This window comes from Manis javanica, chromosome 15 (assembly GCF_040802235.1).
Source record: "Manis javanica isolate MJ-LG chromosome 15, MJ_LKY, whole genome shotgun sequence".
NCBI lineage: Eukaryota > Metazoa > Chordata > Mammalia > Pholidota > Manidae > Manis > Manis javanica.
The window spans coordinates 24,912,287-24,935,968 of NC_133170.1; the positions used below are offsets into that span (position 1 = coordinate 24,912,287).

At 40.4% G+C, this 23,682-nt stretch overlaps 1 protein-coding gene and 1 long non-coding RNA gene across 2 annotated transcripts in view; both read left to right on the top strand.

The window, feature by feature from the left end:
* LOC108392224 (uncharacterized) overlaps window positions 1–5,148 on the top strand; it is a 28,927-nt gene extending 23,779 nt beyond the window's left edge. The window contains exons 4-5 of the mRNA XM_073222391.1: window positions 1,531–1,669; window positions 3,700–5,148. The gene's annotated coding sequence lies outside the window, so the exon portion shown is untranslated. The remainder of the gene's footprint in view (window positions 1–1,530; window positions 1,670–3,699) is intronic.
* Window positions 5,149–6,980: 1,832 nt separating this feature from the next.
* The window catches only part of LOC118970597 (uncharacterized), a 35,223-nt gene continuing 18,521 nt past the window's right edge, over window positions 6,981–23,682 (top strand). Inside the window, exon 1 of the long non-coding RNA XR_005058655.2 lies at window positions 6,981–8,602. This is a non-coding gene — a long non-coding RNA (uncharacterized lncRNA). The remainder of the gene's footprint in view (window positions 8,603–23,682) is intronic.

The following is a 23,682-nucleotide window of genomic DNA, read 5'->3' on the forward strand; positions in this document are numbered from 1 at the left end:
CTTTCTTCAAATCCGATTAAATGAAAATACAAGTTCTTCCGTAGCCCAACTCTCTAGGCCCGCTGGGTCTAGCTCAGCAGAAACGAAGCAGGAGCCGGAGGCTCGCTGTCGCTAGGTGAAGTCGGCTACCCGGAGCTTTCTGTCCACGGAAGAGTCTAGGAGGGGATCGGGGAAGGAAAAGACGGAAGAGACATTAAGCAATTGGTCCTCTAAGGTATGAAACCGTGCTTACAGTCTGTCTACTCTGAAGCACTGGTTTCAAACTCCCGCCCAGTCGCACGCTTAGGTTCGGGCCTCCGCCGTCGTCATGCCAACGTACAGCTTGGTTTCTGCGGATTCCGTTTATGACGTGCGTTCGAAGAGACCGAGTTTGCTTCCGGGTCTTCGGCTTTGGCGCAGGGGTTTCTGGGAGTTGCGAGTCGTCACGGTGTCTGCGTGGGGGGCGGAAAGGGCTGTGGGTTCGGGGTCGGCGGCGAAGGATGCTCGAGCGCCGCGGGAAGGCACCTGTGCGCGGGGCTAAGCGGGATTCACCGGCCTCGTCCCACAGCGGGTCGGGCCTTGGTGAGGAGTCGGCGACCCCCGAGGACAGCCCGAAGGCTCCCTGCCCCCAGGCGGGAGTGATGTTTATTCGCCGGTGGGGGGGAGGTGGGGGGCAGTGGTGTCCCCGGTGCAGAAAACCCTGTGTCTCCCTCTCTGGATGCATCCCCTTCCCTGTCCTGAAAATCTGGAGAAGTAAACCAGTTCTCCCAGCTTCCCCACACACTTGCTTTTCCAACATTTGATGGGTTTGGGGAGCCATATCTGCTGGGCGGTACACTTTTGGCTGCTCAAACCCAGAAGCACCATGAAAACTTTTGGTTATCAGAATCATTTAGGGTGAGGTTCCTATCTTTTGGACATTCAGTAAATTATAACCTGCAAAATACAAGATTTTTATTACAATGGTTGCTGTAGGAGAAAATGGCATCAACAAAAAGTTGTTGGAGAATTTTGCCTATGTAACTGTGATTGAAATTTGGCACGTTTTTCTCCAAGACAGTAACTTTGTTCAGGGATTTTCAAAGTATTTTTTTTTTGTTTTTGTAGCCTATTTTCTGTTGTATGAGGTGCAAACTTTAGGGAGTCTCGTGGAGTAATGTTGAGTTGAGAATTTTTAAAACTCAGTCATAGCTATACTGAATTTACAAGGCTTTGATATGTCAAGTCTAATAACTCTTATAGTAATCCCTTTAGGAATATCCCCATTCCACAGGAACTTACATTAGGTAACTTGCCCAGGGCCACAGAGCCAGAAGGAGAACAAGAAACAAGCTCATCTTCATGACAGAATTGTTTGCACTAATTAAGAACTGCTTAAGAAGCTGTATTCCTGAGACTCATTATTTGTTTTCTTGAGAGCTTTGTTTGAGATGAAAGTAAAATTTGGAGAACGACTTTTGGAAATGATTTCACAAGTTGGATATTTGTCAATACTTTATATAATAAAAGTTTATGATATTGGGAATAACTTGATACTATTTTTCTTCAAAGTGTAAAAGATGATGACAGCAGCTAGGCCAACTTTTGAAGCTGCAAGAGGCGGAAGAGGAAAAGGAGAAGGTGATTTGAGCCAACTCTCAAAGCAGCATTCAAGTAGAGACCTGCCTTCTCCTACAAAGATCAAATACAGGTAATGAAGACTTTTTTTCTTGATGGATGTTCACATTAATTCTCTTAAGTACAGCCCAGATTCATGCATTAATACTGCTATTTATTGTTTATCTTCAGTGCCTACTAGCACATGACAGGTGTTCAATATTAGGTGGCTTTGTCTGGTGAGAAAACATTCGTATAACCAACAGTGGAATCATGCATTAGAGATAAAGAAAAACAAGCACTTATTATATGATGATGCTGCCTACATGTATTTGAAGGGCAATTCTAAAACACCGACCAGTGCCAGAGCAAAGAGAAAAAAGTCAAAGTCAACTAGGAAGTTTGACGTAAAAAGAGCAATGCTTTCCCTCAAGTTCTAAGATCACTGCTTATTAGAATTACAGCTTGCTGGTGCTTTTTGTTAAAGTGTCAAGGGATCCCAAGGTTGAACAAGACCTGTTTATTCATTGCTTGCAGCCAGAGTAGAGTGGGTGTCCAGGCATAGTGGAGAGAGAAACTGAACTTGATGATGTCGCAGGACTAGAAAACACAATACTTTATAAACAGCATTGAAAAAGCTTTCTAATTCCTAGCATGGATGAACTAGCAATTCTGGAAAGAGCCAATGCTGGATATTTTTATGGGAATAAATGCCAGGGTGCTGACATATGTCCTAACTCCTCATTTTTTTATAGAATATTTAGGCATCATTAGCACATAACTGTTTCAAATTTGGCCGAAGGAGCTGAGTGAATGAGCTTGAGTTTACCTTTTTATTCCCCAAAATATATTAAATTACCAAAATGAGAAAAATATTAGAAAAATCTGAGGCAAAGCAGATGAAAACCATTTAGATGGAAACTAGCCCCAACATAATTTAGCAGTGACAGTACTAAGTAACACCAGAATGTATTTGTACTTATGATTGGAAACTCCTTCCTCTTCATACGCTGTTCCTTAGTTGTTGATAATGATATTAATTTCTCTACATTGAAAATTCAGTGAAACTTAAACTAAAATGTATTTTTTTAAAGGGTATCTTATGATGTTTCATCTATGTGGTGTAAAGAATAAAGGATTGAGTTTCGATTATTCTAAACAAATTTTAATAAGCAGTAATTCATATTAGCAATTATTCTTTACAAATAGATACCTCAAGTGTTGTTTTGAAATACTTGAAATTAAGTTTTCATATTAGAAAACATTTTCCCTTAGCAATTCTGTTTGGTTTTTTATTGTGTTTAGTATATTAGTTTGCAAGGTTGCCATAGTGAAGTACCACAGACAGAGTGGCTTAAGCAACAGAAATTCACTGTCTCACCGTTTTGTAGGCTAAAAATCCAAGATCATAGCATCAGCAAGTTTGTTTTATTCTGAAGCCTCTTTCCTTGGCTTGCAGGTGGCCATTTCTCTGTGTCCTCACATGCTCACCCCTGGGTTTTTGAGCTGTCTGCGTCCTAATGTTCCCTTCTTACAAGGACACCAGCCATATTGGATTAGGGCTCATCTAATTGACCTCATTTTACCTAATTATCTCTTTAAGGACTGTGTCTCCGAATGCAGTTGCATCTAAGGTATTGGGGAGTAGGACTTTAACTTACAAATTTTGGGGGACATAATTCAGCCCATAACACTTGATAAGTCTATTATTATATGATATCAAGGGCACCTTTTCCCCATCTAAACCTCATGAAGCATAAATTATGAGTTGATTGAGTCCAAACTAAAGACTTTCCAATATTAATTTCCAGAAACATTTCAAAAGCAAAACGACATACAGTTTTACCTTCTTCCATTTTGATGTTATTTTGCACCCTTTTTTTTTTTTGACAAATAAATTATGTTACTACATTCAGGGACTCAGATTAACTAGATTAACTATGGGGCAATAGGAAAATAGCCCAAGATCTGGGTATCGAAAGAAATGTCAGGATGTAACACCAGCTAAATTTATCCTAATTAATTCTTCCTGAGTCTCTGTGTGTGTGCCTGTTTATCTCCATACATATAAACAACTTTATTTAAAAGAATAGGAACTTATTGCCTCTTGTTTCATAATTTCAGACAAGCTTCCAAGTGTCTTTGAAAGAGAGAGCAGCTTTTAAGTGAGTGAAGAAGTCAACTCACCCTATGGAAAGCTGGGCCAAACAGTGCTTCCTGATGAATAAAAGAACAGCTAAATTGATACAGACTGGTGATAATAAAAGTTAAATTAGGTGTATTACTATTATGTACTCAGTGTTGTGCCTCCTTCCCCCATTCTTATATTGAAATCTTAACTCCCAATGTGATGGCATTTGAAGGTAGGGCCTTTGGGAAATAAGTCCTTCCTCTGGGAATTAATTAGGAATTTGTGTCCTAATGAAAAGGGACCCCAGAAAGTGTTCTTAATCTCTTTTCACCATGTGAGGATACCAGAAGTTGGCAGTCTACAACCAACAACCACACAAGCACCACGATCTCGGACTCCCAGCCTCCAGAGCTGTGAGAAATAAATTTGTGTTTATAAGCTCACTGGTCTGTATTCTATTATAGCAGCCGGAACTGACAAAGACAAGCCTCTTACTGTAATAAACTAAACAATGAAAAACATTATTTGAGGGTGACTAACGGCTGTTCTTATGGTTCAAATGTTTAATTCCATAGGTTTGAATGTGGAAAGCATCACTTTCAAAACAATGTCAGAATAGTTATCTTTATTTTTATCCTCGTAAATGTACTCACGATAGCTTTACTCAGTTGTCCTTGCTCCTGGCTTAGCTTCCTTAGATTCTGAGTACATTATTGTTCCCATATGAATTAGAACAAATACATTCCAGTAATAAATACTTATCTCAAAAGTAAAATAATTTTGGAAAAAGCAATAGGCTTTTGTAAGTTCTTATAAGCCGTGTAAAAATAGAAAAGGAGGACCAGGTTATGATAAAGGAAATTTCTAAATTCTTAAGACCCAAACAGCTTTTGCTCACTTCAGGTTTCTGTTCTCAGGGAGTTGGGGATTCTGTAAATCAGGACATTTTGATGCATAAATCTGATCAGAAAGAATAATATGCCTAATTCAAAGAGAAGTTTATTTTGAAAGTTTCTTCTCAAACAAGAGCAAGATCTTGGACTTGCAGGGAATTCCAGGGCCTTGCCATGCATTATGTTTGCAGCAAATATAAGGAAAATGTAGTACAGAGTTTAAATATTAAAATTTAACCCTGACTAATTAAATTTGTTTAATATTTGTCCTTCAGTAAAAGTATTATGGGTTCCTATATAAAATGCAGAAATATCCCTATTTCTATGGAAGGAAACTTTAGGGTTTTTGTAAGTTAGAAAGTAAATGTTGTATAAGGAATATGGAAAATATTAAAAGGACAAAAATAAATACTCTAATTCTACCATTCTGGAATAACTTGTTAACATTTTAGAATTTCTGTCAATCTTTTGGCTATCTGGTTTCTCTCTTGAATAAAAGTGAATGTATATTGTTCATCTATGTAAAATAAATATTCTTCATTCTTATTACATTATTTTTCACAGAATTTCATTAAGTCTAGCATCAATCATATTGTGCTCTTATACTTGGGTGAGTCATTTTTGTCTTGCTGTTTTTAAGATTTTCTTTGCTTTTCAGCAGTTTGATTGTGATGTATCTATGTTAGAATTTCTTTATATTTGTCCTCTTTGGGATTCATTGAAGTTCTTGGGTTTCTAAATTAATGTTTTTCATCAAATTTGGGGAGTTCAGTCATTATTTCTTCAAATATTTTTTGCTTCTTTTTTTCTCTCTTCTCTTTCTATGCCTCCCATTGCGTGTGGGGTTACATGCAGGCTGTGTTCATTTTTCTGAAATCTTTTTTTACCTATGTTCTTAAGACTGGGTAGTTTCTACTGATCTGTGTTCAAGTTTACTGATTATTTCTCCCACACTTTCAAATCTGCTATCAAGCCACTTTAATAGATTTATCATTACAGTTATTGTATATTTCAATTCCGGAATTTCTACTTACTTATTTTTGAGTCTATCACTTATTTGTTGAGTCATTGTCATCATACTTTTCTTTAATTCTATAAACACAGTTTTCTTTAGTTCTTCAAACTTATCCAGAGCAGTTGCTTTGAGGTCCTGGTCTCCTCAGTCCAGCATCATGACCACTCAGAGATAGTTTCCATTGATTGCTGTTGTTTTTCTTCAACAATATCGATGAAACTTTCCTGTTTCTATCATGCCTTGTTTTTTAGTTTGTGGGTGTATGTGGATGAAGTGCACAGAGTACTCAGTGTGCCCGTGGGTCAGCTGGAGGGATCCACAGGTGAGGCATCCCCTGCAGCTCACAGGCTTTCTGATAGAGTCCATGAAGGGATTAGTAGGATCCACACACTTTTGATTCACTCAGCTGTGCGGCATGCCTCAGTAATCTGGATGGGGTGAGACAGAAGTGGTCCTCTTTGGCAGCATCCTGCACAGGTGGAGAAGCTGGGCACTCACTCCCACCCTCTCAGATTCCCCTGTGGGAAAAATCACGGGCCAAGAGGGTCCCACTTGACACTGAGCTGTACCACCTGGGGAGAACAGGTGATGCAGGTGATGTGAACCTGCTCCTCTTTCCCTTTTCAATGTGACCAACCTTGGGGTTTTTGTTACTGTTATTTGTTTTTTGCTCTAGCAATATGCTAGAGCCTGTCTGCCGGACCCCCAGATTTCCACAGACACTCTCACTTATGGGTAATTGTCAAAATTGGAGTTCTTTGGGGAAATAGAACAGAAAACTCCTAGTCCACCAACTTACTGTTTGTCACACCCCCCAAGTACTTTGTGTATTTTACTGCACGTTAAAGCCCAGTAACTCTGTGAGGGAGGTAGTATTATAATTCTCATTTTTCAGTTAATAAAACAGCAACTGAGGCTCAGAAAGATAAGTTGCTAAGGTCACAAAGCTTATACATAGAGAGGTTACATTCAAACCCATGCAGTCTGACATAATAACACAATATACTAAGTATCATGTTATGTTCTAACACTAGGGTGAAGCATTAATTTTTAGAATGGAATATAGACACATGACCAAGAAACCTACTTCTGTCCACATACATTCTTGTAGGTAATTTCCCTCCTAAGTAATATGATTTTAGCTGTGTACATACATTAGCTATATTCCTCAGCCTTCATTACAATAAGGTATGATGTGACTGGGTCTCAGCCATGGAATGTGAACAGATACGATATGGGCCTCTTCCATGCATTGCCCACGCTTGTTCCCCTTCCACAGAGTGGATACAAATGACTGACACACCCTAACAGAGGAGGATTCACAGGATGCAATGAAGTCCCACTGATCAGCAGCACCAAGTAAGACTGTTACATAAGTGAATAACAAAGTTATTTTGTTGTTGAGCATTATACATTCTAAAACTACCTATTAGATGAAAAAGGGGGGTCTGAGAAGGAGGAGAGGGACAGGACATTTATAGAGAAGATCAACCAGGGAAAGGAATGACGAACACATGTATGAGGTTGAGGAAAGGACTAAAGTGCTCAAATAACAGTAAATATGTCTGGGCTGGTGCCTAAACTACATGTTAGGTAAACTGAGTCAGATTGTGGCAGTCCTTGTATGCTAAGAACCATGGTGTTTTTAACTCTGAGTCAACCATTCTTGTGACATACTGACCACCAAGTGGTATGCCAGTTATAATAGAAGTCAAGTAACTAATAAAGAGGCAAAAAAAAAATATGGTTGGTTAATGAACAAAGACATTAATTCTCACTAAGGGAAGTGTGCAGGAACAAGAGGTGGTCTCTGCTCTACAAACTAATCCAAGAATCCTGGCTAAGGAAGCAGCTTTCCTTACTGCAAACAGGGCTAAGGTAACCTCATTTGGCTCCATTTCCAGCTCAAGAGCAGAGAAAGCATTTTCCTCTTAGCCAATGACATGGATTTAGCAGGATCATTTCTCTGGTTAAGTCAAACAGCTATTACTTGCTGCAGAGGAAATTAAGAAACACAGCCTCTTACTTCAGAGCCATGTGCTCAGGAGGAAGAGCAGCACAGATTTGGGGAGACAGCCAAGAGTCCTTGTCACATGTGCTCCTTAAAATGCATGTTCTTGGGTTTTGCCCCACATCAATTGGATCAAAATTATAGAGATGATACCAGGGAATCTTCATTCTTTTCCTATGAAAGTTGATCCATTGAATGCCACAATGTAAGTTTATGGAGAGCCAACGGAGACTTTTATACAAAGAAGGAACAAGCTGAAACATTATGTTTAAGGTAAATATGATGAAATGTGGAGCATGGTAAGGAACAGGGACAATAAACGGATTTTGTTAAGCAATTATAATTATACAGGCAAACAGTAAAATACTTCAGGACTACAAAATATCATGTGGTTAAGAGAGGTAGACAGGGGAAAAGCAAAGACCCATAGGGCTTGGTAAATAAGTGCATGAGGTAGGTGAATATGATGAGGATTTGTTTGCTGATGTGGAAGAGAGATGAAAATTAGTTAACTTGGTAGTAGAAGAGTAATTTGGTGGGGGTGGTGCATGAAACTAGGGCAGAAAAAAGGAAATCTTTAGCAATTCCTTCCCAACACATCCATCCAGGAACCCACATTCCAGGGTAGGATGGGGGAGAAGCACGACAGTTTTACAAGAAATGATGTGATCTAGACAAAACACTTTAGAATGCTGAGGTGATTTAGCTGTGAAATCATTCTGGACAGAGAGCAAGAAAGAGCTCACAGTGGTCCTGGACTCAGTGCCCACCTATTCTGATGAAAGCCATGAAGCATGAGCATCTCTTCGTCTGTGGGAGTGGAACCACATACTGCCTTGAGGAAAGAGAGCACAAGTCACTTACCTAAGGCTTCACCTGGGCAACCGAAGCATGCTTGGGATTTTGATTCACTAAAGAAAGTGGATGAATGAGGAAAGAAGTTCAGGAAAGAATGCCTTATAACACAGCATTTTTCTGTGAGTATCGAAGTATTTATTATTAACTTCATTTCAGTATCAACAGATAATGAGGGTCTCAGAAATGCTCTCCCCTCTAAGACATGATGTCATGAGGGATTTCGCATAGGTTCAGCCACTCTGGGCAGACTTCCTGGGTTTGCCGTCCTGCCCCCTTCATGGTGAATGAGTGATCTTCTCTCATCCCACCTTCCTCCCTTCTCAGAGCTTCTCTTCCAGGGAACTGAAGAGGGCAGCCTGAAACAGAAAGAGCACTTACAGGCCATCACTTAATGCAGCAAAATGAAGTACACTTATTAGGCAGAAAACACTGTAAAAACTTGGGTTGCAAATATTCCAGAGCATCAGCAAGTATGTCAGAACATTTATATTAGGACAGAATCATGTGGCTCACAGGCCACAGTCTGGTAACTACTTATCACAGAAGATTATTGCCAGATAACAACCTATAAAGAACTATTTCCCTGTCTACATAATCAGCAAGGACAGGAAAGTGAAGACTAGAACATTTTCTTTGCAAAATGTAATAGAATAAATTTCTCAGGGAGTGGAAGGTAGGAAAACACCCCTCCAGATCCCTCATTCCTGAATGATAGCCATTGTCTTCCTCTGTGGTCCTGTCTGATTTGCCAAAATTTCCAGGTGGATAATCCTGACCTTATTAATTTATCCCAAATATGGTTGATTACTTGAGCTCCAAGATTAAAAGTCCCAAAACCCAGCAACTCTCATCTTACCCACACAGCTCAGAGGAAAAGAGAGTTTTCTAATCTGTAATTGGAAAGATTAGGGCTTGTATTTTCTGTGGTTCCTTCTAGCTGTAACTCTACATATCTACAATAAAATTTGCAATAATTCTCTCCTCACATCTGATATCTAACTCATTGAAACCATGTATTTATCAGGAAAGTCAATCTAAATGACGGGAGTCCATGATCCCCATAAGTCCAACATACCACAAGCATACCAATATTTTAGCATCTAAATTGATTCTCCAGACTTCACTGCACCCAGAGTCAGCATACACACACACACACACGAAACATGACCCTCTGAGGAACTAGTGTTCAAACTTGAGAACTATGGCCACAGCAGTGCCCTGCCTGCATCAGTCCGAGAACCAGGGCGGGCAGGCGGGAGAACCACAGAACCCAAGACATACCCAACCCCCGTGTAGACACAGAAATGGCAGAAATGCTTTAGAAAGGGCCAAGCTGATGTATGAGAGACACAGCAGCCCACTCAGATACCCTTTCTGAGGAAATGCCAGCTGTCCTAACCACACTTCTTGGTCACCTAGAAGAAGCCCGAGATAATAAGCCTGTGTCTGTCTATCCCTCCATGAGGGAGGCACCCCGCACTCATGGCTGCCCTAGGAAAGGTTTCACACAAAGCCACCACCCGGGGAACTGTAGCTCTGACCTTGGGCTCTCAGGGCAAGCAAGGGTCATGAATTGAAGAAGTGGAGACATTTGCACAAATGACTGAGAGTTGCAGTGACTTCATGTGAAATTTGGGGCAATTCACTTAACAATTCCAACTGCAGAAATTAATTATATACTTGCATTATAAATTATATATCCTCATCATTTAATGGCAGGGTTGGGTTAGACATTCTGGTTGTTTACAATTAAAACCATTTTATACCTTGGTTATGTTGGGGATGGGACAAATGCAAATATATGTTACCATTCTTCCCTTGACTGAATAAGCAAAAAATTTCTCACATCCAAATATTTATTCAGCCAAAATTTATTTTCCACCTGTTTTACCTACCTTAAAGCAACACAACAACTTTAACATACAGGCATTTCAATTTTGTGTGAGGGCGTGCTGGTCAGTGAGTCTGTAAAACACTGTACATAATGTTCATATTGGGGAGTGATATGGTGGACACAGAACCCAGGAATCCAGTGTGTTCTCTCCCTGTGACATCATGAGCAGTCATAGAACAGCACAAAGGAGGGAGGAGCTGATGGGGCATGTCTCCTCACATACACAGCCTATAGGAGTTAAGATCAACAAATGGTCTCCACGAAACTGGATTTTCAATGTTTCTCTGAAAGTCTCACTCTACAGATGACACAATCCTTTTATCCTCATTCCTATTTTAAAATCAAGTGTATATCCTCTGTTGTAAAAAGATTCAAAACACCTTTCCTTTCACTCTCTACCATGTAACATGGAAATTCAACACTGAATCAGTTGAAAGGAACCTTTAATAGAAAGAGAAACATCACATAATCAACATAAAGGAGAAATGTTTCTATCCATGGGAGTTAATGAGAGCTCAGAATGAAAATTCAACTTAATAAATGTTCTCCCCAGAGAAAAGGCTCAGAGGTGTAGGGCTTAGCTGAGAGGACAGGGAGGTTATATGCAGAACAGAGGGGCCTTCCTCACTGAGCCCTCATTTGTGCAAGATGTCCCCAACTATCTATTGCATGGATTGGAACAGACTAGAGCACCAGACTAAGGGCAGAAAAAATCCCAGACATGCAAGGCAAAGAATACTCACCTGCCTTCCAAGATGGCCCATCTTTATAGTCTTAGCACCTTTATCCTTATACATAATGTTACACAGGGAATATCTGTATCTGAGCAAGACTAAGACAAAGTTCCCTGAGTCAGAAACAAGTGTCTGGGAACTCTCACAGATCCCCAAGTTCTGTTGGGTTCTGATGTTAACCTAAGCTTAGTCAGGGCCCCAAATACTTCCTTTGACTCCACATATTTACCAGGAATGGAATTCCCAGCCCAGCCCTGACCTCTGTACCTCAGGTATTTCTATCATACATCAAAGTATGATTTCTGAGAACTGTTAGCCAGGGTCATTGAAAGGTTTTAATCCCAGAGAAGAGGAATTGTTTGCTCAGATCACTTACTAAGGAATGTATTTTCAAGTATTTACATTTCAGTGAATCCATTCCCCTCCTTCAGTATAGGCATTTTTTAGGCTTCAAACTGATACTTACATTTCTTTATGTGTTCATCCACCTCACTTAAGAAGGGGAAAAATGGAACAGATGGTCATTGCAAGTAGGACATATAGCCAGAAGGCCACATTCAGGTGTACACCGGTATCTGACAGAAAGTCACATATGAAGATTTATGTGAGGATAAAGGAATTCTCTGTCCCAGCTCTGTCACCTTTCATGTGATTAGGATGATGAAGTCAGTTTGAGGGACAATGGGGGTGATGGATGTCTCAGTGGGGATTGGCCAAGCTGTAGCCTCTCTATAACATAAATGAAACATGGGATAAAATTAGATACCTTCAGTTCTATAAAAACCTCAATGGACCCCAAAATGTTACCATATCTAAACTTGACTAGAAAGAGGGAAGAACTCATAAACAAATACTCAGATGACAATTTCTGTACTGGAATCGAATCTACACATAAAGGAATAAAAGCCTGTTCCTTTAGCCTTCAAGCCAGCTTTATTTATTTATTTAAATTTCTCCATTATTTTATTATTATTAAAGTACCATTAATATATAATCTTTTGTTGGTTTCCAGTATACATTACAGTGGTTCAACACTCCCCATGATAAACGTATATTGTGATTGTGAATTATTGTGCCCCTTTATTTAGAGGAAAAGATATCTAAGTCGGAGAATGAGTGAAGATTGAATTTCCCTGAAGATAAAACTCAGATGTAGGAAGAATTAATATTGTCAAAAGTGGCCATCCTGCCTAAAGCAATCTACAGATTCAGTGCAATCCCTATCAAAATGCCAACAGCATTCTTCAATGAACTAGAAAAAATAGGTCTAATATTCATATGGAACCACAAAAGACCCCAAACAGCCAAAGCAATCCTGAGAAGGAAAGACAAAGCTGGAGGGATTAAACTCCCTAACTTAAAGCTCTGCTACAAAGCCATAGTAATCAAAACAATTTGGTATTGGCACAAGAACAGACCCATAGATCAGTGGAATAGAATAGAGAGCCCAGATATAAACCCAAGCATATATGGTCAATTAATACACGACAAAGGAGCCATGGATATACAATGGGGAAATGACAGCTTATTCAACAGCTGGTGTTGGCAAAACTGGACAGCTACATGTAAGGGAATGAAACTGGATCATTGTCTAACCCCATACACAAAACTAAACTCAAAACGGATCAAAGACCTGAATGTAATTCATGAAACCATGAAATTCTTAGAAGCAAACATAGGCAAAAATCTCTTGAATATAAACATGAGCAACTTTTTCCTGAACGCATGTCCTTGGGCAAGGGAAACAAAAGCAAAAATAAACAAATGAGACTACATCAAGCTAAAAAGCTTCTGTACAGCAAAGGACACCATCAGCAGAACAAAAAGGCACCTACATTACTGGAGAATATATTTGTAAATGACATATCTGATAAGGGGTTGTTAACATCCACAATATATAAAGAACTCACATGCCTCAACACCCAAAAAGCAAATAACATGATTAAAAGATGGGCCGAGGATATGAGCAGGCAGTTCTCCAGAGCAGAAATTCAAATAGCCAACAGGCACATGAAAAGATGCTACACATCACTAATTATCAGGGAAATGCAAATTAAAGCCACAGTGTGATATCACCTTACACCAGTTAGGATGGCCAACATAGAAAAGACTAGGAACAACAAATGCTGGCAAGGATGTGGAGAAAGGGGAACCCTGCTACACTGCTGGTGGGGATGTAAGTTAGTTCAACCATTGTGGAAAGCAATGTGGAGGTTCCTCAAAAAAATAAACATTGAAATACCATTTGACCATGGAACTCCACTCCTAGGAATTTACCCAAAGAAAACAACTTGTCAGATTCAAAAAGGCATATACATCCCTATGTTAATCCCAGCACTATTTACAATAGCCAAGATATGGAAGCAACCTGTGTCCATCATTAGATGAATGGATAAAGAAGAGGTGTTACATATACACAATGCAATACTCTTCAGCCATAAGAAAGAAACAAATCCCACCATTTGCAACAACATGGATGGAGCGAGAGGGTATTATGCTCAGTGAAATAAGCCAGACAGAGAAAGACAAGTATCAAATGATTTCCCTCATTTGTGGAGTATAACAACGAAGCAAAACTGAAGGAACAAAGCAGCAGCAGACTCACAGACTCCAAGAGACTAGCAGTTACCAAAAGGAAGAGGTTAGGGACGATGGGTAGGGAAGGGGATCAAGGGGCATTAAAAGTATCACTCACAATATAGGTAGGTCACCAGGAAGGCAGTACAGCACAGAGAAGACAAGGAATGACTCTATAGCATCTTACTACTCTGATGGACAGTGACTGCAGTGGGATTGGGGGGGACTTGATAATGTGGGTGAATGTTGAAACCACAGTGTCATTTATGTGAAACCATCACAAGATGATACTTTAATAAAAAAGTTTCACTATCTGCAAAAAGAAAAGTACAGCCTTGCTCACAAATACAATTTCCTTTGAAGCAGTGTCTCCTATTTCCTAATCTACCACAGAAACTCACCTAACATTGAACAGAAAATTCAGATCAATCCATTCCCCGCTGCGCAACAGAGCACCTGACAACAGATGTTGTCTCCTGCTTCATCACTTTCCCCAGAGATTCCTGGCCCATCAGGGAGCACTGCCCCATCACACCCCCCGGAGCACACAGCGACCTCCATGTCTGGTCAAACTCAACCTGCTCTAAGGGAACCAGTGCAGCCCCGCTGACCAGATGCCAGTGTGACTCCATCATCTTTGCCAGCTCCCAACACTTGGTCCACACCATCTCCAGGGACCCTCATGCTTAATCTCCACCTGCCATGAGCATGTGTTACCTCTCAAGGTTCACAAACACCACAAGCACCACAAGGTCCACAGCAGTGTTGTCTCCTGTTTCTCACCCAAAACAACAAAGAGAAATCACAGACACCACAACACTGCCTAACAAACAGTGTGCCCAGTGCTAGCTAGGACAAGAATTAGGAAGCATCAGTACTGCCCTGTGAGGGCTTCTCCTCCAACTGAGGAAATAAAGCCCCAGGCAGAAAAGGCAAAAGGTCATGATGGGCTGCCATAACTGGGGAATCCTTCAGGGAGCATTAGAGAGGAAGAATAGCAGTTAAGCAAATGGAACAAAAAGGAAATGATGACCCGAGAGTCAAAGTGACTTCCTGATTTCATGGGATGGAAACAGGGAACCAAGATGTCTGTGCAGTTTAATTGGCTCTATTTTGAGGGCATTCTCAGAAACAAAAATTTACAACCTAAATTTTAAGAATATTTACTGAGATTAAAATTTATGTTTGGAAGCTGAAATGAAACATAGTTGATTGTTTTTTCTTACTGTTACTAATAATCACTAGAAAAACAATATCAACTAAGTTTTTGTTTTTTTCATTTCAAATACTTTCCACAGAAAGACCTTGATTGCTTATGGGCAGGTGTTTTAGGGCTCAAGATGCTCTATGTCTCCAGCACATTTTTTTCCTCCAAAAGCTCTTCCCTCCTTATGCGGAGCTTCTTTTTCATATAAAGTCTGTTTATGACCCCTTGTACAGATAAACATCAGGAAAAAATACTGCTTCAATAATTATGAGTGAGGTATTTAAATATATATTTGAGTATGTGCTTTTATATTTAAAAACAATGTTTGAAACTCTACGATTAATTTAATGGACCAAAATATTATATAAATAATTAAAGGAGACAAATGTGGAGTTGTTGACATTTAAATGATATATGAAGATCATATGGAGAGACAGTAATAGTTCAATGGAACCATATTTTTATTTGATATATAAACAGTATTTTATCAAGGTAGTGGCAATTGAGGGGTTTCTGGAAGTTTCCTTCCATGGCATCTTTAGGTTTGTGGTTACCACAAAGTTCATAATTTCCTAAATAAAAAACAGTCTATATTAAGTTGATGGTCAGTCTATTTCAAACACAATCTAAAAGTACTTCTTTTTTATTCTTCTTCCTCCTATACACTTTATGTATAATATATCATAATCTGTATCTCTTGTGTATCCCTTGACTGATTTTGTCTGTAGTTGATTTTACTACTTTTAATTTCATACTTGCTTATTAAGTAATTGGTCTACTACTTTTACTGTAGGTTTATTTTCCCTAGTGAAAAATATTTAGGCTTAAGAATATTTCTATCTGCATGAGTCTCTTTAACATACCCTGTAAGGCTACTTTAGTGGTGGTGAATTCTTTAAACCTTCATTTATCTGAGAAACTTTAATCCTCCTTCAATTCTGAATGGTAACCTTACTGGGTAGCAGATTCTTGGTTGTAGGTACTTCCCTTCCAATATTTCGAATATGTTATGCTACATCCTTCTAGCCTGTCAAGTTTCTGCTGAGAAATCTGCTGATAGCTTTGTGGAGTTTTCCTTATAGGTAATGCTCTGCCTGTCTCTTGCTGCCTTTAAGATTCTTTCTTTATTTTTAATCTTTGCCATTTTAATTACTTTATGTGTTGGCATTGTCTTCATGGGGTTCCTTTTGTTAGGGGCTCTCTGTATTTCCAGGACCTGGGTATCTATTTCCCTCCCCAGATTGGGGAAGTTTTCAGAAGTTATTTATTTATTTTTTGTTCTTTTAATTTTTTATTAAGGTATGATTGATATACACTCTTATGAAAGTTTCACATGAAAAAACAACGTGGTTACTACATTTACCCATATTATCAAGTCCCCATCCATACCCCAATGCAGTCACTGTCCATCAGTGCAGCAGGTTGCCAGAGATCCACTATGTCCCTTCCCTGTGAAACACTGTTCTCCCCATGATCCCCCACACCATATGTGCTAAACATAATACCTCTCAGTCCCCTTCTCCCTCCCTCCCCACCTGCTCTCCCGCACCCCTCCCGTTTGGTAACCACTAGTTCATTCTTGGAGTCTGTAAGTCTGCTGCCATTTTGTTCCTTCAGTTTTGCTTCATTGTTATACTACACAAATGAGGGAAATCATTTGGCATTTGTCTTTCTCCACCTGGCTTATTTCACTGAGCATAATGTCCTCCAGCTCCATCCATGTTGTTGCAAATGGTAGGATTTGTTTCTTTCTTATGGCTGAATAGTATTCCATTGTATATATGTAGCACATCTTCTTTATCCATTCATCTACTGGTGGACACTTAGGTTGCTTCCATATCTTGGCTATTGTAAAAAGTGCTGTGATAAACATAGGGGTGCATATGTCTTATTGAATCTGAGAAGTTGTATTCTTTGGGTAAATTCCAAGGAGTGGGATTCCGGGCTCAAATGGTATTTCTATTTTTAGTTTTTTGAGGAACCTCCATATTGCTTTCCACAATGGTTGAACTAGCTTACATTCCCACCAGCAGTGTAGGAGGGTTCCCCTTTCTCTGCATCCTCACCAGCATTTGTTGTTCTTAGTCTTTTTGATGCTGGCCATCCTTACTAGTGTGAGGTGATAGCTCATTGTGGTTTTAATTTGCATTTTCCGCAGCAGTTACTTCTTTAAAGAAACTTTCTGTTCCTTTGTCTCTCTCTTATCCTTCTGGGTCCCCGATTATGCAAATATTGTTTCACTTGGAGTTGTCACACATCTCTCTTAGGATCCTCTCATTTTTAGAAATATTTTTTTATCTCTGTTCCTCAGCTTCACTGACTTCCTGTTCTCTATATTCTATCTCACTGATTCTTTCCTCTACTTCCAGCAATCAATGATTCAATCCCTCTATTGTATTTTTCATTTCAGTTTGTAATGGGTCAGGGGGGAAATCTTTCTCCCAGCCCAAGGCAAGTTACCTTTGAAACCAAAATCAGTCTAAGGAAGAAGTAAAGTTGGAGAAACCCATTTATTGCTTTTAAGCAGTCATCCACTTCTGTTTGTCCATGTCTCTTACCACCTGGCTGCAATAAGGGACCCCACCAAACCCCACTGATCCAGATATACCCTTGATCCCCTCACCCTTGTAATCACTTATTGATATGGAGATGCACTAAAGCCAGGTTAAAAGATTCTGGAAGTATTGAAATTTTACCCACAGCCTACCCCTCCAGAATTCTCACCTCACAATCTCCTTGCTCCACATCTTCCACAATGGACCCCATGTGAGAAAACTGGAGCACTGTAACCAGAATAATAACATACAATAAAAACAGCAAAAAAGTCATGATAATCCTAAAACCAGAGGATTCAGCTAGGTTCAAAGTTCTATGCAGATTAAGTCCATAGCCTGCCTGTTCCACAGCAGGCCAGTCACTGAACAGGTAGGGAGTTCAGTGAACACATGATGCAGCAGCTACAGCCAGGGGGCGGGTCCAGGCCACAGGGACTGCAGAAGAGTATAACTTTAAGGGTGATAAGATATATGTTTTAACAACAGCAGCATAGGCAAATCTTGTCCTTCAGGTAGGACGCATGCAAGAGAGTGGCCCTGTGAAAGGACAGTGGAAGGAATGGGATCTCGTCCTGCTCTAGTGTACCAGCCTCTCACCCCGCTCCCTGTAGGAGTTACATATAGGTCAATATATAGGGCTATGGGAGGTACATGCACTGACCATAAAGATAAAACAAAACTTCCCTGTAAGATGCTCTTACCTCCTGGCCATTCTGAGTATGCTACCATGATCTTTGGGGGTCACTCTACTATTACTCCAGAAACACAGGAGGCCATCTTCCAGGCCTTTTCTGCAAAGTGCCAGAAGGGCCAGCCATCGCTAGTCCATGTGTCAAAATGTCCAGGGCCTCGTCCATTCAACAGTGTCTCCAGGATTTAATGCAGCAGGGGCTGCCAGCAGGATGTTACTCGGGCTGGCAATATCCTGTCTTCAGTAACATCTCTTTGGTTTGCACATATATAAGAGAGGCAGCAATGTGTGTTAGCATGTCCACAGGGCTCAAGTCTCCTTTTTGGGACATCTGATTCAAATGCCGTAGCACTGTCCATAAGTGAACTGACCAGCCCCAGAGACTATTGATGTCTGACTTCAGATCAGATTTCAACCAACCATTTTATCTCTCTATCATGCCTTCCCCAGTAGGGTTATATGGTAAATGAAACTTCCAATTTATCCCTAATTGCTGCACCCATTCTTGTAATGCATGTCCAGTAAAGTGGGTTCCTTAATCACCCTCAATCACCTGCGGCTGGCCATAGGCTGCAAAGAGATGTTCTAGGCCCCTTTTGGTGGTTTGCTGATCTACACAACATGCAGGAAAAGCAAGCAACAGTCCAGTAGCTGTGTCCACACAAGTCATGGCATACCGATATCCTTCTGATATGGGCAGAGGCCTGATGTAGTGAATCTGCCACCTGACAAGGGATATTGGCCCCCTAACTATTGTCCCATGTTGGTGTGGGACTTGGTATAAGTTCCTCTTAGAGTACACAAGGCATTCCTTCTGGGCTCTGCTGACTTCTTCAAAGGTCAATGGCAAGCCCCACTGACAGGCTACAGGTCACATTGGCTTTTGCCTCACGTGCAACAAACGCTGGTGAAGCCATTGGGCCACATCAGAAGCAGACTTTCCTTCTAGCCACTGAACCTGGGGCAATGTGTCTGCTTCATCATTCCCTGGGGATGCCAAAGGCAAATGGCCAGTCAAATGATATATGGTAACAGTCTTAGTGTGACCAGAAGCCCATAGGTTTTGCCACAACTGTTGTCCTCAAAGGGGCTGGTATCCAGCCATCCAGTTGTCATGGTACCATGTTGGTAGCCACAGGGTCAAGCCCTGATAGATGGCCCAGCTGTCAGTGCAGACAGTTATAGGGGAGGGCTCCTGGGTGATCACGAGCTATACTGCCCGCAACTCAGCCCATTGGCTGCTCTTCCCTTCTCCATCCTCCATCCATATTGTCTCAGTCTTAGCATGGAAAGCCACAGCACTCTACCTCTGGGGTTGCACATAACTTGAGCCATCTGTATACCAAGCATATTCAGGTATATAGGGGCTTTTCCTTCCTGATAGGGGCACTTGGCTACCAGTGGCTCAAAAGCAAGTTCTTCCTGCTTTCCAATGGTTTACGTCACCGGCCCCAGTAAGCGTTGCAGTTCTCCACTTAAGGGGCTAGTAGAGAGAGCACTACATTGCTGCAAATACGCACCCCATTTGGCCAGTGTAGGTGTCTGTGCCACGCTGTTCCATGGCCTTTGGATCCAGTCTCGCACACATCCCATGATGAGAGAGGTGGCTATTACCTTGGTTGGAGCTGTTCAGTGATGGGCTCCGTAGCCAGCAAGGCGTGGTACACAGCAGCCAGTTGCATCTCTATCAGGGTGTACCAGACCTCTGCTCCTTTCCATAGTTGTGACCAGAATCCAATAGGTTGGCATGTCCATTCAAACCACTGCTAAAGGTCCCATCCATAACCATCTTTGGTTACATAAACATCTAGCTCACAGGGCCTTAGTGAGTCCATTACACTCAGTGCAGACGGCCTTGACTGCTTACTTAGCAGCAGTAAAAGCCATCCATCAGTGCCATGTTTCATCCCAGTCCCACCTGATGCCCTTTATACCAACTGGTATAAGGGCTTCAGAATTTGTGCCAACTGTGGGATAAACACTCTGCAGTAACACAAAAGACCCCAAAACTCTTGTAATACTGCCACAGTGGTAGGGGGAGGGAAAGCCTGGACCTTGCTTATGACTGCTTCTGGGATAACTTCTATTTTTACCTGACCAGACAACCCCCAAGAACTTTACTGACAAACCAGTTCCCTGAACCTTGGTGCTGTTCACAGCCCATCCTTTCTCCTGAAGATGTTGCAGCAGTCTAGGAACTTCCCCTTCTAAATCTGCAAGAGAATCAGATATGAGCATAATATCATCAACATAGAGATACAGCAGCACCATTTACATTTTCTTCCATGTGGCAAAGTCCTGCACTACAAGTACATAACAAATGGTGGGACTGTGGAGGTATCCCTGTGGAAGAACAGTGAATGTCCACTGCCAGCCTTCCCACATGAAGTCAAACTCTTTCTGACTTTCCTGTGCTATGCCAATAGAGAAGAAAGCATTAGCAAGATCCACAATATAATGATACATCCCTAGTTCATAAATGAGGATGACCATAAGGGCTGCTATAGAGAGGACAGCAGCATGCAAAGGGGGTATGACTTTATTCAATTCCCAGTAATCTATAGTCATATGCCAGGAGCCATCTGGCTTTTTAACTGTTCACACCGGGGAATTAAAAGGACTATGAATGAGCTTTATGATGCCCACCTTCTCCAACTGCTATAGAGTTTCTCCAATTTACTTGTGTTCCCCAGGAAATTTACACTGCTTAGTATTTTTCACCCACTGAGGTACAGGAAGAGCTACAGGTGGGTGCTTAGCATGTCCCCTCAGAACTGCCTTTACCACTTGTACCCTTGGTCTGAACTCAGCTGCAGTGGTCTATAACCACAGGTCCTGCAAGATATCTACCCCCAAAATATATTCAGGGATGGGAGAAATGTACATGATATATCCTTTGGGGAAATTCCCTATCCCCAGTGGGATTTGGGCTTTTTTCACCCTAATTGCCTTACCCCCACAGCCATCTGTCACAGCAGGGATCCCAGGAAAATGTTCATGGTTGCCATAAATCAGAGAACATTCAGCTCCTGTATCCATCAGTGCCAGGGCACGTACTTTCATAGGGGACTAATGAGTTGCTCATTCTACGTGTCGCCACTGGTCCCCACCACATCCCCCATGGTGGGGGCCTCTACTCCCCCTCAGCCAGACCGCAATGGCCAATCATCCTCCTGTGCGGCTAGGGCCTGGGTGTAGCCTGAGTACCATCTCCCAGGAAGTCTTGCAGGGACATATGGGGCTTTGCCTCCACCTTCCGTGTCCTGATTCTCAGTGGCTGGAACTGCTGTTCTGTCATTAGTTGGTGCCACAGTTCTAATAAGTTCCCATTGGGTTGCCCATCAAGTGTTTCTTTCACTCTCCCCTTTCTCACAGGGTCACCAAGCTCAGGTTGTCATGAAATAGCTCCAACTTCCCTCCATTGTGGTGTCATGCTGCATTTCCTATCAGCTTAAGGAGACTGGAACTAAGAAATCTCAATTCATAGATCACAGTAATTCTCAGATTTGGTTCAGTGTTTTTAACTCTATTTAATATTGAACCCAAGGAGTTATTCACTGGGTCCATCAATATTTATTGAAATATTTAAATATTTCATGTGCTAAACAATATTTTGAGAGCTGTAAGTGCTGTATAATTGAACAAAATAGATAAATGATGAGAAGAGGATGAAGAGCAAATACAGGCAAAATTTTCTCCATGAATTATTTAGTTTATGATGTTTCATTTCTTGAATAATGGTTCCCTCTTGTGGCAGTAGATTTCTGCCAATTCATTACTTTTCAATGCTTCTGGAATTCAGTCCAGACTGTGAAATGCTATGACATATTTTTATGTTAACACTAAATTATAACATAGAAATTCACATTAAGTAAATTTTCATCTCACTCTGTATTATAAGACATAGATTTTTGTGAAAAAATTTTAACTTTTTTTCTTTTGGGAAGTAGCATTATTAATTTGGTAATAGAACATCTGTGTGCATGCAGACATGTGTATGTGTGTGTCAGTGTGTACACAGTAGATTCCCTATATTGTACAAATTCACTGAAAACCCTGAATTGTGAGTACTGAACCACTGCTCTTAGAGAAAATAAGCTTTAGGTTCTGTGAGCCTTTGATCATGTTTTTATCAACTGAACACTATATAATCTTTTAATGTGTTTTGTGCTAAAGGAAGGCTTATTTAATTGCATTGTTGATTCATTAACATTATAACATTCATGATGCCCAAAACACCATAGCTAATGCCTGAATGAAATTATCTAACACACATACTAACACACAGACCAATTACCAGTAATGAAGTTGAATTGGTAATCAAAAAACTACCTAAGAAAAAAACCCCTGTATCAAATGGCTTCACCACTGAATTCTATCAAACATTTAGAGAAGACCTAATGCCCATTCTCCTTAAAGTTTTCCAAAAAGTAGAACAGGAGAGAATACTTCCAAACTCATTCTAAGAGTCCTGCATCACTCTAATACACAAAAAAGAAAATTACAGACCAATATCCCTGATGACCATAGATGTAAAAATACTCAAAAAAAATTAGCAAATCAAATTAAAAAATACATAAAAAAGATCATCCATCATGACCAAGTAGGATTTATTCCAGGGATGCAATGATGGTACAATATTTGAAAATCCATCAACATCAAACACCACATCAATAAAAAGGACAAAAATCACACGATCATCTCAATAGATGCTGAAAAAGCATTCAACAAAATTCAACATCCACTCATGATAAAAACTCTCAACAAATGGGTATAGAGGGCAAGTACCTCAACATAATATGGCCATATATGACAAACCCGTAGCCAATATCATATTTAACAGAGAAAAGCTGAAAGCTTTTCCTTTAAGATCAGGAACAAGACAAGGATGCCTACTCTCCCCACTTTTATTCAACATAGTACTGGAGGTCTTAGCCTTGGCAATCAAACAATGCAAAGAAATAAAAGGCACCCAGATTGGTAAGGAAGAAGTTAAACTGTCATTGTTTGCAGATGACATGATATTGTACATAAAAAAACCTTAAAAGAATCCACTCTCAAACTACTAGAACTAATAACTGAATTCAGCAAAGTTGCAGGATATAAAATTAATACACAGAAATCTGTTGCATTCCTATATACTAACGATGAACCAGCAGAAAGAGAAATCAGGAACACAACTCCATTTACAATTGCATCCAAAAGAATAAAATACCTAGGAATAAACCTAACCAAGGAGGTGAAAGACCTATACTCTGAAAACTACAAGACACTTATGAGAGAAATTAAAGAAGATACCAATAAATGGAAATACATCCCATGCTCATGGATAGGAAGAATTAATATTGTCAAAATGGCCATCCTGCCTAAAGCAATCTACAGATTCAATGCAATCCCTATCAAAATAGCAGTAGCATTCTTCAATGAACTAGAACAAATAACTCTAAAATTCCTATGGAACCACAAAAGATGCTGAATAGCCAAAGTAATCCTGAGAAGGAAGAATAAAGCTGGGGAGATTATGTTCCCTGACTTCAAACT